Source organism: Saccopteryx leptura, chromosome 1 (genome assembly GCF_036850995.1).
Source record: "Saccopteryx leptura isolate mSacLep1 chromosome 1, mSacLep1_pri_phased_curated, whole genome shotgun sequence".
NCBI classification, from domain to species: Eukaryota; Metazoa; Chordata; class Mammalia; order Chiroptera; family Emballonuridae; genus Saccopteryx; species Saccopteryx leptura.
Window position 1 is genome coordinate 285,008,093 of NC_089503.1, and position 14,119 is coordinate 285,022,211.

The following is a 14,119-nucleotide window of genomic DNA, read 5'->3' on the forward strand; positions in this document are numbered from 1 at the left end:
CTGCTTTTGGACATACCCTCTGTCATTATGATTTGTTGCTGTTGCATGCTCGTCAGTTTAAACACACACTCTGTCCCAGGTTTACAACTTGTGATAACGATTTGGATCTCGGCGCGTTCCTGTTAAGTGCATATGATCATGTAGCATTCATGGGGAAGAAAAGTTTACTGGATTCAAAGATTTCAGACATTCTGGTTTCTTGTATCTTTTCTAGAAAACATTTTTTTTGTAGGTCATATTTCTTTCTTTTTTAAGAAGCAAGCCAGAAGTTTAGAAAGGCAAACAACCTCTGTTTGACAATAAATAAGACCTTCTTTCCTGCCAAATGAGTCCTATGTGCAAAGGAACATCTTTCTCTTTTGTTTGGACTAGGCCCACTTGGATTAATGACCTGTCATTACTGTACTAATATATTATTTATATTATCAAAAATTATATAAAGACATTTAAAAAATGAGATTAAAATTCATAGAGACCATGTATTTTTTCCAGCACCCCTTTGGAGATGACTAATGCTGAAGGATGAAATAGACTAAAAGGCAACATGTGACTCCCCAATTCTTCCCTTCCCCAGTCTGTGCTCACCATGGTGTTCCAACTCATGAGCGTCACTGGGTTTGACGTGTGTCTATCAGTTGCAGAGGCTGGAGAGTCACAGCAGTGTTCAGTGGGTTTCCATGAGTTCACATGACACATTTTACTTTTAGAAAAGTGACTTGGCTTCCTACAGCACTTTGATAAGAAATCAGAGGGTTTTCTTCCAGGCTCCTCTTTATACTCTTCACCAAAGGTGAGGAGATACATAGTTCTGATAAAACTGGGCATTATTCCTGTCTGGATTCATGGCAGCCTAACCCTGAAAGGTACGAGCTTAGGTTAATGAGGACAGGCCTTTGCTTTCCCCACTATTCATGGCCCTGTAGGGGCAGTGCTTTTTATGAATTTAGGATAAAAGATAATAAAATAATTTCTCTAAAATGATAGAGGAAGGCCAGTTATTTAAATGGCAGATTATAAAATAAACATGCTGTAGGCATAAAACTTTACTTAACATTAGGGAAATAGTCTTCCTGAGTTGGAAGTTCTATACCTGAACTAGAAATTTGGATCAAATACTTATTTCATGCCTGCACTGGTTTTCTTTTACTAAAAGTTGAGATAGATGCCTATAATTTTTGGCTGTCAAAAAGAAAGACTATTCCTAATCAGTATATATATTTCAGCAAGAAGGCACACATTTTTGAGTCGCAAAAATGGTGTAGAATGAGTATACCATTGCACATTTAAATTTATAAACAAAATTATATTTATTTGGCATTTACTTTTTAAAATTCTAAATTAGATTGACTATTCAATTTTAATACTCTAGTACTTTTTAAAATCACAATTATATGTTCTCCTGCCTGTCTCACAGGTTTATGTTAAGGTTTTCATGATATCATGACTAAACCATTAAAGATGATAGGTGAGTTATTATTACAATATTATTATTACATATTATATTATTATATATAAAGTTATTATTTCTACATTCATTGTAATTTAAATCTTCCAAACCACATATCTTCCATCCCACTTTTTTTTTTATCATGTTTGGATAAGAATCTCCCATTAATACCTTCTTTATGAGATAACGTCTGTAAAATATTTTGAGGTCATCAGGAAGTGAACAATCATTATTTTTAAGTCAGATTGTAAAGATGAACAACTTATGTCACTTGATAATTTTATTGTCGAATCAACATGTATATATAGAAAGTACATGTTTTGCAATTTAGAAATTGGCTCGTTTTTCCTGGAATGATATGTATATAAATATAATGGCTTTAGATAAGGAGAGAAGAAAAAAGACATGTACTAATGATATGATCTTGCGTCTATGAGTCAATATTTGATTCTTTTTAACCTCTGAAACTTAATAGCCAACAGTTATCCTTGAGTCCTGTTATGTTTAAGACTTGGGAGGAATGACCTGGTGTGGACGGATAATTCTTTTAACAAGAAGCCAGGAGACGCTTTCAAGATTAACCTGTCAGTTTTCTTCTTCTGAGATAAAATTGTCTCATGAACTGCAATTTAATTCTTCAAAGTACAAAAGAGAAAAGGACTGAATTTTCAGATGGTTCCTGCCAGCGGTCATAATGACATTCTTCCAGAGATTACTCTGAATAGCAAACCCATTTAGCCACACCTTTGTAGTGACCTCACCGGGCATTTCCCACTGCCTATATGTGTGACATCACTTATCATCTGTTCTCCTCATTGATATAAACTTACAGGGCTACCTCAGTAGGTTTTAGTCATTTTCTTTCTTCTTGTATGGGATGGAGAAAAGAGTCTCCTAGATATAATAAAATCTAACATTTATTGAGCTCTTCTGATGTTCCAGGAACTGTTCTAAATATTTTACATATACTAATTAATTTTTAACAACCCTATAAAATAGCTAACATTGTCCCCGCTCACAAATGAGGAAATCAAGAAGAGATTAGGTAAGTGACACAGCCAGGATTTGAAACTTAGCAATCCTGGCTGCCCTCACCCTACACTGTCTCCTGACAATAACTCACTGCTCACTCTGAGTCTGCAAGGCCCAGCTATTAGCAATCTTGATGAATGGGGTATCTGTGAACACAAACAAGGAAACAAACCCCATGCCAACCTTTGAAATTGAATGTGGAATTTCATAAAAGTGTGTTCCAGCTTAATATTTCACATATTGTTTGGATTAAGATTTTTCAGGATGAAGAAGATTAGTTTGCTGGCTCTTGGATTCCTGAGTTAAATCCACATGACTCAGTCATTATGAGACTCACTTAAGACCTCCACTGTCTTGGGAGGGATGAGGGCTTTATTTGAACTACTATAAAGTCCAAATAAAGACTGCTATAAAGTGCTCTAAATGAAACCAGAGTCTCATATGCAAAAGGTGAACCAAAACCAGATTTTGAAAGCTATTGATGTTTGTGTTCAGTTTCGTCCTGGCTAAAGGGTGTTTCCCAAGGAAAAAAAATCAGTGGAAAATATGAATGTCTGGATGCAATAAAATTGTCACTATTAATCATTGGTCCATGTTAGAAGAGATGAGGCTAAGAACATATGAAATATCTTTATATCTCATGGTCTGTCTAACAACCAGAAGCAACCTGGCTGTGTGGTCTTATTCCCCAGTTTGGATAAAGAATACTGGAAAATTCTGCTTTCCACTCACAGGGCTGGGGCCCCTCCTCTCATTCCTCACCACATCAGAAAAGGAAGATACGTCCCTACGGAGTAGGAGTGAGGTTTCCATCCCATGAGTGAGGCTGACAGACACACCTCAGATCTCTTTATCAGGAGTGCACAGGCTCAAGGGAGCTTTGGACTCATCTGGTTCCTAGCAGCTAGGAGGGCTCTGCGTCATCCCGTGACTTCAGCCGGTGAGACTTCAGTCTCAAAGCCTGTGCCTTCAGTTGCAGGGTGCTCTGGATGATTAATGGGATTTGCCTTAAGGGCGTGGGGCTTTGCATTTGAACATTCTTGGCCACAATATTTGGAGCTACTGCTTGCAGGGAGCTTGGCTGTGGGGCCTGTGCAGAGAGGCAGGCCTCCTTGCGCCAGAGCGGCAACCGGTAGCTCAGAGAGAGGGGCCCCAGCCCTCCCATTTCTCACTCCAAGACAAGGGCCTGTTTGAAGAAGGTTTCAGGGTATCTGAATTGCCCACGACAGGGTCTACCAGGACCCATAGTGGATGTATGCACCTTGTGGGTTCATTTTACACTGGAGATAGGACTACATCTTTCATTTTTTTATTTTATACCTCAAACCTCATTCACTTCCTATGTCAGCCCTTTGCAGTAAAATTCCACAGTCTCAATTACTTGTGGAATAATATTTGTCTGTCTAAAAGGACAGTATTTCATTATGTGTCTTGACTTTCTGGTTCAGAGAAAAAATTCCTAGCTAAGGAATAATGCTCTCCTATCATTTTTTCTTTTGGTTTCCTCCATTTGAAACCTCCCCAAATAAGTCCTTATGTGTGAATTTCATGTCTCTTCTTTCTTCTTCTTCTCCCAACTAGTAAAACCCACCTGCTTTTCATTAGAACCTTGGCATGATATGTGTGTCCAAGCATGTGAAGTGTGCTGTTCCATGCACTCACGCAACATCCAGACAGGATCTTTTGAAGCTCCCGCAGCGCAGCGGAATGAGCCGCAACAGAGCATGACCGTCACTGAAGCTGCCCACACATCCCCCAGTGTCTCGTTTTGCACACTCTGTTGATTGGTAATCTCTAAAAAAAGCAATGAATCACTGTGTTGTGGCTTTTAGGGATGGCAATTGGAATAAGAAAACCCGGAGGCATTTTCTCACACATCTCTTAATGTCTTGATATTTTGGGATGTTACATAGCAGCAAGCAAATGTTTCCTAACAATCTTTTGGAGAAAGATGCAACCTACATATGGAAGATAATACATTCAGGGGAATAAGCCAGATGCTTCAAAATATTTTGGTGGAAATTCAGAAAATCTATATATCTAATTGCTGCACCGCAGGGCAAGAGATTGCTTTGGAGCAGGTACGGGATGCTCCTCATGGACTGGGAGCACTGATGATGGCAGAGATCTTAATGCAGTTAGTTCTACGGCTCAGTTAAGATGGATAAAAGCAGTGCAGAGCCCTTGGTTCCAGACTTTCTTGCTTTTGTTCCAGACTACCTTTGAGATTGCAAAAAAAAAAAAAAAAAAAAAAAAAAAAAAATTATGGCTGATTATATAAGAAGAAAATCACTGCTGTTTTTAGAAGCAATTGAATTCATTAAAGGACAATAGAGGGGTTTAACTTTGTCCCAGGGTAGCAAAGAAGTATAGATACCTTCACTTGTGACCCCTACACACACACACACACACACACACACACACACACACACACACACGCACTCTCTCTCTCATACACACACTCATTCCTTCCACCTACTCTTCCCCACCCCCAAGTAAGTCATTCCCTCTTGCTCTCCCTGTTTCTGTCCTTTTTTTCTTTTATTTCTACATTTATGGTGTCCAAAATCTTTGTTTAACTGGGCATGGGCAAATAATTATGCTTTAGGCAACATGTACCTATACAGAAAGTAGTAAGTTTATAAATTCAATACAAACTCTTAGCAATAAATTCAGAAACTTTTACTTTAGGTATTTGCTTCTTGTAACTGAGATAAAAGAGTTGTAGCTGATTTTTAACACAGCTCTAAGTCCGGAAAAGAGTCATATGCTGGTAGGGGAAATGACTCCAGGGAAGCAGACTTTCTCACGTCTCCAGTGGGATGGTCCCTTTATGGAGTCTCCATGTAAGCTGAGGAGCTTGGGAGAGGTTGCTGTGTGTGCCTCCAACAGGAATGTCTTGGAGGTTTGTAGGAGTCAACTTTCCCTTTCAATGCAGTCATTTAATTCATGTGTATGATTTGGTCCTCACAACAGGTTTCATTATTCATCTTTTACAGAGATGGAAATTGAGGCTCAAATATAGTAAGTAATTTGCATAAGTTCATATAATAAGAGGTCCACCAGGAATGCAAATATATGACTCTGAATTGAAAGCATATTCTCTCTCCCAATAAAACAGGGGTCTATAAAATTAATGAAGAAAAAACACACAGATATGATCTTAGCTGCCTTCCTTGATAGTATATTAATCACTTCTGATACTTTAATATTGCAGAGTACAGAGCAAGTCCATTCAGTAAAGTCAAGGTCCCAGTATTTATATTGTTACTAGAGACCCAAAAGAATATATAATAGAAAACATTGCAGAAAATGTAATAGTGTCATTTTAAGTGTAGAAGGAAGGTAATATGTTTCAGTTGGATGAATGGTTGAAAGGAATAAGTATATTTAGTCATTTCTGAAGATCTTAGAGCTACTCTTGAAGTTATTTCATTATAGAACCATATTCTTAATACATAGTCAAAAATAGAGAGTGGCAGAATATTCATTCCTCCATTATAGCAATTATCTTTCTCCTTTCCTGCTCTACCTCAGCAACAAAAACGTGAAATGTGTTCCTTCAGCCATATAGGGAAGAGTTTCAATCTATTTGGGAAAAAAGCCAAAAAGAAAGAGATCTGGAGATAACATTTAAATGCAGGATTCCAACTCCCTTTGTTCCATGCATTAGTTCTGTGCTTCTGGTTGATACCACAAATAGTAAAGTGTAAGAGCATGGTTATAAGCAGCAAAAATAATTTAATAGATGGTGCAAGTTGACAAGAAGAGATGGATCAGAGAGATCACAATTTTTGTCTCCCATTTTGCCTCTTGCTCTTTCATTTCTCATGTTCCTCATTCTCATGTCTTGATTCTTCAGTTACAAGCTCTATCATTCAGATATTTTTGTCTTTTGTCTTTGTCTGTATAAAAAAGGTTGATAACAATCATTTTTTATTAAGTTGATGTCTTTGATGTCTTCAATTTTAAAATATACTGTGATTATTTTTACTGCTTTTCATGTTCAAATATTGGGCCATTGAACTTAGTAGAAAGAAATAATATTTTGAGGTATTCTGTTAAGTAATTTTTGATGAGATAGGGCACATTCCGGGTGATATGGCTGTAGACATGAATTTCAGAAGAAACTCATAAATTAGCTAAATTATACAGGGATATTTTTTATGTGAATTTTAAAGGTTTTAAGAAATTTGTTTATTATGCCAGAGTATGTTCTTAAATTTATTGGAAAGTAAACATGGGACTATGAACACCCATAGATCATTTAGATATAGAAAAACTGGGTGAGGAAATTTTCAATAAAATCAATGCTTTTTATACATTATGATAATATTTTAATAAAATATCAGAAAGGCTGAGTGGCCAAATAAATTTATTTACTCTTTTTATATATTTTTTCTTTTTTTATGATAGAGATAGAGAGAGACAGAGAGAGAGAAAGACAGACAGGAAGGGGGAGAGATGAGAAACATCAATTCTTCATTGCAGCACCTTTATTGTTCATTGACTGCTTTCTCATATGTGCCTTGACCAGGGGGCTTTAGCAGAGCGAGTGACCCCTTGCTCAAGCCAGCAACCTTAGGCTCAAGCCAGCAACCTTGGGCTTCAAGCCAGCAACCTTTGGGCTCAAGCCACTGACCATAGGGTCAAGTTTATGATCCTACGCTCAAGTGGGTGAGCCCGCAATCAATCTGGTGAACTCATAGTTTTGAACCTGGGTCTTCTGCATCCCAGGTTGATGCTCTATCCACTGCACCACCGCCTGGTTAGGCTATATTCTGACTTTTAAGGTGTGTGTGTTTAGTTAATGAGAGTTCTTTTATTGAAAGGTCAAATATGAGACAGGTACTAAAGGTAATGAATTTTCTAAGGGGAAAAAAATCCTACATTATCCTAGTTTTTTTTTTTAAATATTAAAATACCTTTAAGAAACAACAAATTAAAATACCAATTAAATTTTTGTGTACTCTGGTGTTTTCAATTAGATGCTTATATAATCATGAAAGATGCATTTTTTCCCTTTGTTTTCCAAAGTATTTGCAAGCATCACCGAAGGCAGTTGTGAAGATGTTTTTCAGCAGACTAGCTTTCTAGCCACTTTCAAATTCCAGTCCTCCCAAGAAAAATCGAATGTACTAGCATCTGTTTTACAATTTTAATTATCCAGTGTCCTACTTCAAGCTGATAAGAATCTGAGTAAGTTCACATACTACAGCAGGTATGTATGCTGATAAACCACAGCAATATAAGCATAATACCTATGATAGGAGAGATGAAAAAGTCTCCCTATGTTCTGTAAAGGTCTGTGTTCTATTCTGAGTAGCAACAGTAAGAAAGGCATAAACAAAATGGGGGAACTAGAAGGGAGGGTCATTGAAGAAACTGAATCTTCTATCTAATATGAGGTGCTATGTGAAATGAAGTAGAAAAATTTAGGATTTTGCCACGTCATAATTCATGAATTTTGAGCTGAAATATGCAATCATCTAAATAAAATAGATGAAAGTAAGGGTGAATAATCACTTATAATGAATGAGAAGTTTTAATCAAATTCCATTTTCCTTTAAGAATAAATAATGGCAGGAGACTCCTGAAATGTCAGCATAAGGACCTCTGTAAATTTACCCTTTCATAAAAGAAATAAAAACACTGACAAAAATAATCAAAATCAACTTTTTAGACCTCTGTGAATTATCTAAAGTTTTGTAACAATCTAAAAAGCGTTTATTCAGGGAAAACTGATGAACCTCATTAAGAACTGTAGGATTTCTGCCACTTTAACTTGATGTACTGTTAGCACTTTTCTCCTAGCTCTGCATTAGGCTGGAAAACCAGCAGCTATACCATGAGAGTAGCTGTGAAAAATGGTAGCCTTGCAAGCACTGGAGTGGTGGGCAGCTCGGATTTGGAGCACCACAGAAAGTTCTACCTTCAGAAAAACATGGTCAGTATTAGACTCATCTCACAGCCTCTGGAAAAGCCCATTGAGGTTGCTGTTGTTATTTGATCTGATGCAGAACACCTGAGGGAGAAAAAACACTAGCCCTAGAAGGGCATTTGTAAAAAAAGAAAAAATCAGTAGTGATTGTTTAATATCAACATACAAACAAGAATCTGCCCAGACACTTAAAGGGAAGATAGGGGAAATATTTTGCCCATAGGATGTTTTGAAAAGCTTAAACATATTCCTGGGGATCTAGAAGGTTATAGTCTTGTACAAAGCTATATGCAAGCCCAGGAAAGACATGAGAGATTGCCAGTCTCTCACCTCTGGATGACCGTGAATCTCTGTGCAAACAGAAAATAAAGTCTAAGGGAGAATAATAAACTGACTGACTGAGCATTGAAATTAGGCCCTGGCACACATGCACATCCTGACAGTAAAGGTGGGAAGACTTAGTGTTTCAAGACATTTAAAGATATCTCTGACAAATCATCAGCTGATTAATAAGTTAATTAAACACAGACTTAAGCAGTTACACAAAACAGAAAATACAAACTTTACAGGATTGGCCCAGGAAAGCTACAAAACAGACAGCAGTAGCAACAACAAGAAAATAAAGTTAACAACAACAACATAAACTTAGGAGAGGATGATTTAATTTTCAAAATTTTCATGTAATATTATTTGAAATGTTTAATTTTTAACAATAACAACAACAAAAAGACACACAAAAGAATAATGAAGTATTATTTATACACAGGAAAACCAGCAGTCAATAGAAACTGGTCAGATCTTAGAATCACTAAATTGTCTTTAAATCAGATTATAAAATTTGTTCAAAGAACTAAAGGAAAATATGTCAAAGCACTAAGGGAAGGTATGACAATGAAAGATAACTTATAAGAAGTATGACAACTAAATAAAGAACATCAATAGATAGGAAACAGAAATTGTGTTTTGAAGTTATATGAAGTAAAATGAAAAATTCACTAGCAGAGTCCAACAGTGGATTTTAACTGGCAGAAGAAAATCAGTAAACTTGAATATAAATCAATTGAGACTATCTAGTATAAAGAACAGAAAGAGAAAAAATGGAGGTGGGGGGAGAAAATAGAGAATTAGAGAACTTTGGGACATCATTAAGAACACCAACATATGTATAATTGAAATCCCAGAGTAGAAGCGAGAAATAATCAGAAAAATTAGTTGGAGGAAGAATGGCCCCAAAGTTCCTAAGTTTCATTTAAAATAAAACATTAATGCATATATTCAGGAAAATAAAAAATTCCATTAAAATAAACTTAAGGAGATCTACACCTCTACACATCACAGTCAAACTTTCAAAAAACAAAGAAAGTCTTGAAAGCAGGAAAATTTGTTCATCATATATAATAAATCTTCACTAAGAGTAGCACCTGACTCTTCCTCAGAAACCATGGACAACAAAAGACAATGAGAAAACATATCCAAGTGCTGAGAGAAAAGGACTGACAACTGAGAACTCAATATCCATCAAAACTGAGGGAGAAGTTAAGACACTTCCACCAAAACAAATTGAAAAGAATAGTAACTTGTACAGATAGCTGAGATTTTTCTGAAGCTGCTTTAAATTGTCAGCAGAGCTTTATGCTTACAGTCAGTAAGAAAAGGTAATTTCTACTTTCTTTGATTGTTAGGAAAGTGATTTGTATTTTTAAAAAGTGGCTATTTAACCTCATTTTTGTTTTGGGGAGCTAAATTAATTAGAAGGCAGAATGTATTGGAAAGCTGTAGCATCTTCTGTGAGAGCTGGAAATGTCATTTTGACCCAAAGTGTGTTAACACTGCAGAATTTTGCAAACTTCTTTATAATGTGGCTGCCCATTATATGTTCTAAAAATCAAGTTCATTCAGAACAAAGGTCTGTGACCATCAGTGAAATTAGAGTCTAGCCTCCAAACCAACATACTGTTTTAGAGATTGGAAGCCATTGGCCTCTACATGTTTGTAAAATGCACTTGATAGCAATGATCCTGAAGAATACTATGCCAGAAAGTGTGCCTTAAAAAAATGAGGTTCATAGCTAAAGTGGGTGGAAAATATCGAGAATTCCCATATAATCTCTTGCCCCCCTAATCTAGCCTCCCCCACTATCAATAGTTCACACCAGAGTAGAACATTAATTACAATCAGTGAACCTACAGTGACACATCATTGTTATCCAAGTCCATATTTCACATTATAGTTCACCCTTTTAATACTTATTTTTAAATAATTTAGAGCATTAATTTTATTTAAATATCTTTATGTTATTGTGATCCTGTGTCTTATGAATAATTGAATTCAGTTGAGTGCTATTTTTATATATGTATTTCTAAATTCCTTTAAATTTGGTGGGATTTTCAACAGTTAAAAATACAAAACACAGTGATCCCATGGTGCTGTGACTCCTCACCACCTGCGGTCTCAGATCCCTGCCCGCCATGTAGCCTGGCCTTGGTGGCACCACTGCCATCTGTGAGGGCTGGTTCCACGAGATGTCCAGCCTATGGCCAGGCCAGGCCCTGTCACGGCAGGTGGAGCAGCTGCTATAACCATCAGCACGGATGGGCACCAGGATATCCTTGTCTTCTGCACTAAGCGCTATGGCAACAGGCTGGTTTTAGACCGTGTCATCCAGTGCATGAAAAGGGACCTTTCTCCTACTTGGAGATGACAGCCAACCTCCTGCTCTGCAGAAACCCCAACCCACACAAGGCACCGATTGTCAGGACTGGGGACGGGGGTGTCCTGCGGGAGGTGATGAAATATTCTGTGGAGTCTGTGGTCTAGTGTAAAATTGAGGAAGACATCATTCAAGTCTAAGAAGTTCCTGCCAGGCATGGCTGTTGGCTACTCCAGCTCAGAGCCAACCCTCCACTTGGGCGACAGTTGTGAGTTAATGAAACAGAACCAGGACACTTTGGATGTTATCATCACTGATGCCTCAGAGCCAATGGCCCTGCTGAGAGCCTCTTCAAAGAGCTCATGAAGACGGCCCTCAAGAAGAACAGCATCCCTGGTTGCCAGGGTGAGTGCCAGTGGCTGCACCTGGACCTCATCAAGGACATGCAGCACTTCTGCAGATCGCTCTTCCCCATGGCAGGCTGTGCCTCCTGCACCTTCCCCACCTACCTCAGAGGCCAGGTCAGATTCATGCTTTGTGGCAAAAACCCAGGAACCAACTTGCAAGAGTTGGCACAGCAGCTGAGGCAGAAGCAGGTTGACCAGATGCAGTTGCGATACTATAACTCTGACGTGCACCTGAGGCCTTCCTCCCACCTGAGTTTGCCTGCAAGGCCCTGGATAATGGGGACTGAGCCCAGGTGCTCTGCTGACAAAGCCCAGGACCTTGGGCCCACATACCCACCAACCAAGTGGTACAGGCCCCAGGATGCTGCCTGGCCTGCCCTTCTGGGTGGACTGTCTGTCTTTTTCTCTCTCTGTGGTGGTCAGACTCCAAGCCTATACCAGCTGTGTACAGCACCACCTCTTCCTTCTGTCACCCCTCGCTCACCAAACACACATATTTATAACAAAGTTCTGAAGCATGAAAAATAAAACACTTTGCAAGCTGGTTCTTAACATTTGATTTCCCCAGAATTCCTACATTGTATATTACACGCATGCACACACGCTCACGTGCGCGCTTATGTGGATGATGTGTTGATGTGTGCCCTCCTTGTTTCATTGCTTCTGTCGCGTCTGACTTCTGTTACTGTTCCCACTTCCTGTTGTCTATAGAAGTGTGGGTTAGTCACTGAAAGGGGGTGTTTAGTATAGGCCAGAGATTGCTGTCACATGAATGCCTGGCTAGGGACACATAAAAATAAAATACTATACATATTTGAGAGGGAGCCCTTTATAGCAAGGAGGGACATGACAGATCTGTCTTTATAGGTTGCCTACTATGGAACCCATCAGGGGCTGAAACCATTTAAACCTCACCACTTCAAACCTTATGGGTTTGTTTGGGTTTATGGCTCATTTCTCTGGCAAACCAGAAGAAATACCCCTTCTCTTGTTTTACTTCCCTGCCTTGGAATTCCTTTAATCTGTGTATCAATTCAAAACTTTTCTTCCCCAAAATTGTTAAAATAATATTTTCGTGTGAAAATGAAACTTTACTTTTATCAACAAAACTTACCTTTCTTTGTCTGTTGGTCTTTCTCTCCTATCTATCATATAGCCATCTATCCACCTACCTACCCACCCACCCACCTACCTTTCTGTTCATTCACATTTGGTTTCCTTGTAGAGGAGCATGTAAAGGATGAAAAGACCATGGACTTTTTGAGAGGACTGAGTTCCACCCCTTACTGTGCACTTGGGAAGATAATAAGAATCTGCATCTTTGTTTTCTTATCTGTAAGTTGAGAAAACACTATTAAGTGTACAGAGTTTAAAGGTTAAAGAGATCATGTATTTGGAAGTGCCTTTATTACCAGTATCACAGCAGAGAAATGTGAGCATTATTGCGGTGGCAGTGGGTATGGTGGACCCATCATCATCTCTCCTCCGTCCCCACGTAGGATCCAGCAACACATGTTTGAAAAGCTGCTCACTGAGAACAGGAGTGCAGCCTGTGAGCATGGGCAGGGCCAGCAAACCATCCATCATGGAGAGTACACTGTGCCCGTAGCGTGACACCAGGAGGAAGGAGACCTTGCTGTTCCTAAGGCTGTCACTAACATCTCATTCGTATTTTGACCATCAAAATAATCTTCTGAAGTAGTCCAGGCACAGATTATTGGCCCTAGTTTACAACTGAATAAGTCAGGAAGTTCTACAACCAAAGAGCTTTAGAGGTGGCTGGAATCTTCAAACTCAGAACAGGGTGTTCTCACTGCTGGGTGGCTCAGTTGCTAACAAGGCAAGCCAAGTGAGTGAGGGCAGAGGCTGGATAGACCATGCCGACATGTCACTTCTGGTTTGTGGTGGACAATGGTAACTAGGAGGGTGCAGGCATGTCGTTAATATTAAACATGAAAATAACACATAAATCTCATGTAATGTAATTTTTTTAGGAAAGTAGAGAATTGCACGTGTTTTGTTATTGAAATGGAGCCTTGGAGCACTGGGTTTGATGACAAAAATAACTTAATTGGTTAATTAGATGAGAAGCAATCATAAACTAGACTTGCAGGTATAACGAAGGGGAAAACTGAGGTCTAAAATTGACCTTACCTTCTCACAGGGCATAATTTCTAATTATTACTTAACTTTCAAAGGACAAATTGTGAATTCATGTTGTCAGTATGAAAGTTTCTCGCCTTGATTTGGGCAAAGAACCAATTATAACTTTATTTACTTTTATAGCCAGAGGGGGGTAGAAAAGATTTAATAAGCAAAAAAAAATACCAAATGATTTTGTGTCTTTATAAAAATGTTTGAAAGAGAAATCTCACATGAAAAGAGTATTTATTTCAATGTAATTTATATAACTAGATTATTTTTAAAGTTTATGCACCTCATCCAACTTTTTATAAGCACCTTTTTCTAACCCAGCTTCCATCAGAACCAACTCCTAAGACTGCTTGTTTTGGAGGTATGTTTACAGGGTTATTTTAGACACCAGCCCATGTACTGTCTTCTCTCCAACAGTGATTGTCAACATGAGCACCAGCCTCAGCATCATGTGGGAAATGCAAGTTCTCAGGACCCTCACCGCCTAA

At 38.3% G+C, this 14,119-nt stretch overlaps 1 protein-coding gene and 1 pseudogene across 1 annotated transcript in view; both read left to right on the forward strand.

Moving 5' to 3' along the window:
* The window catches only part of RERG (RAS like estrogen regulated growth inhibitor), a 138,289-nt gene that overhangs the window by 39,081 nt on the left and 85,089 nt on the right, over nucleotides 1-14,119 (forward strand). The gene's annotated exons all lie outside the window — the stretch shown is intronic.
* Nucleotides 8,328-11,764, forward strand: LOC136402950 (spermidine synthase pseudogene; annotated as a pseudogene).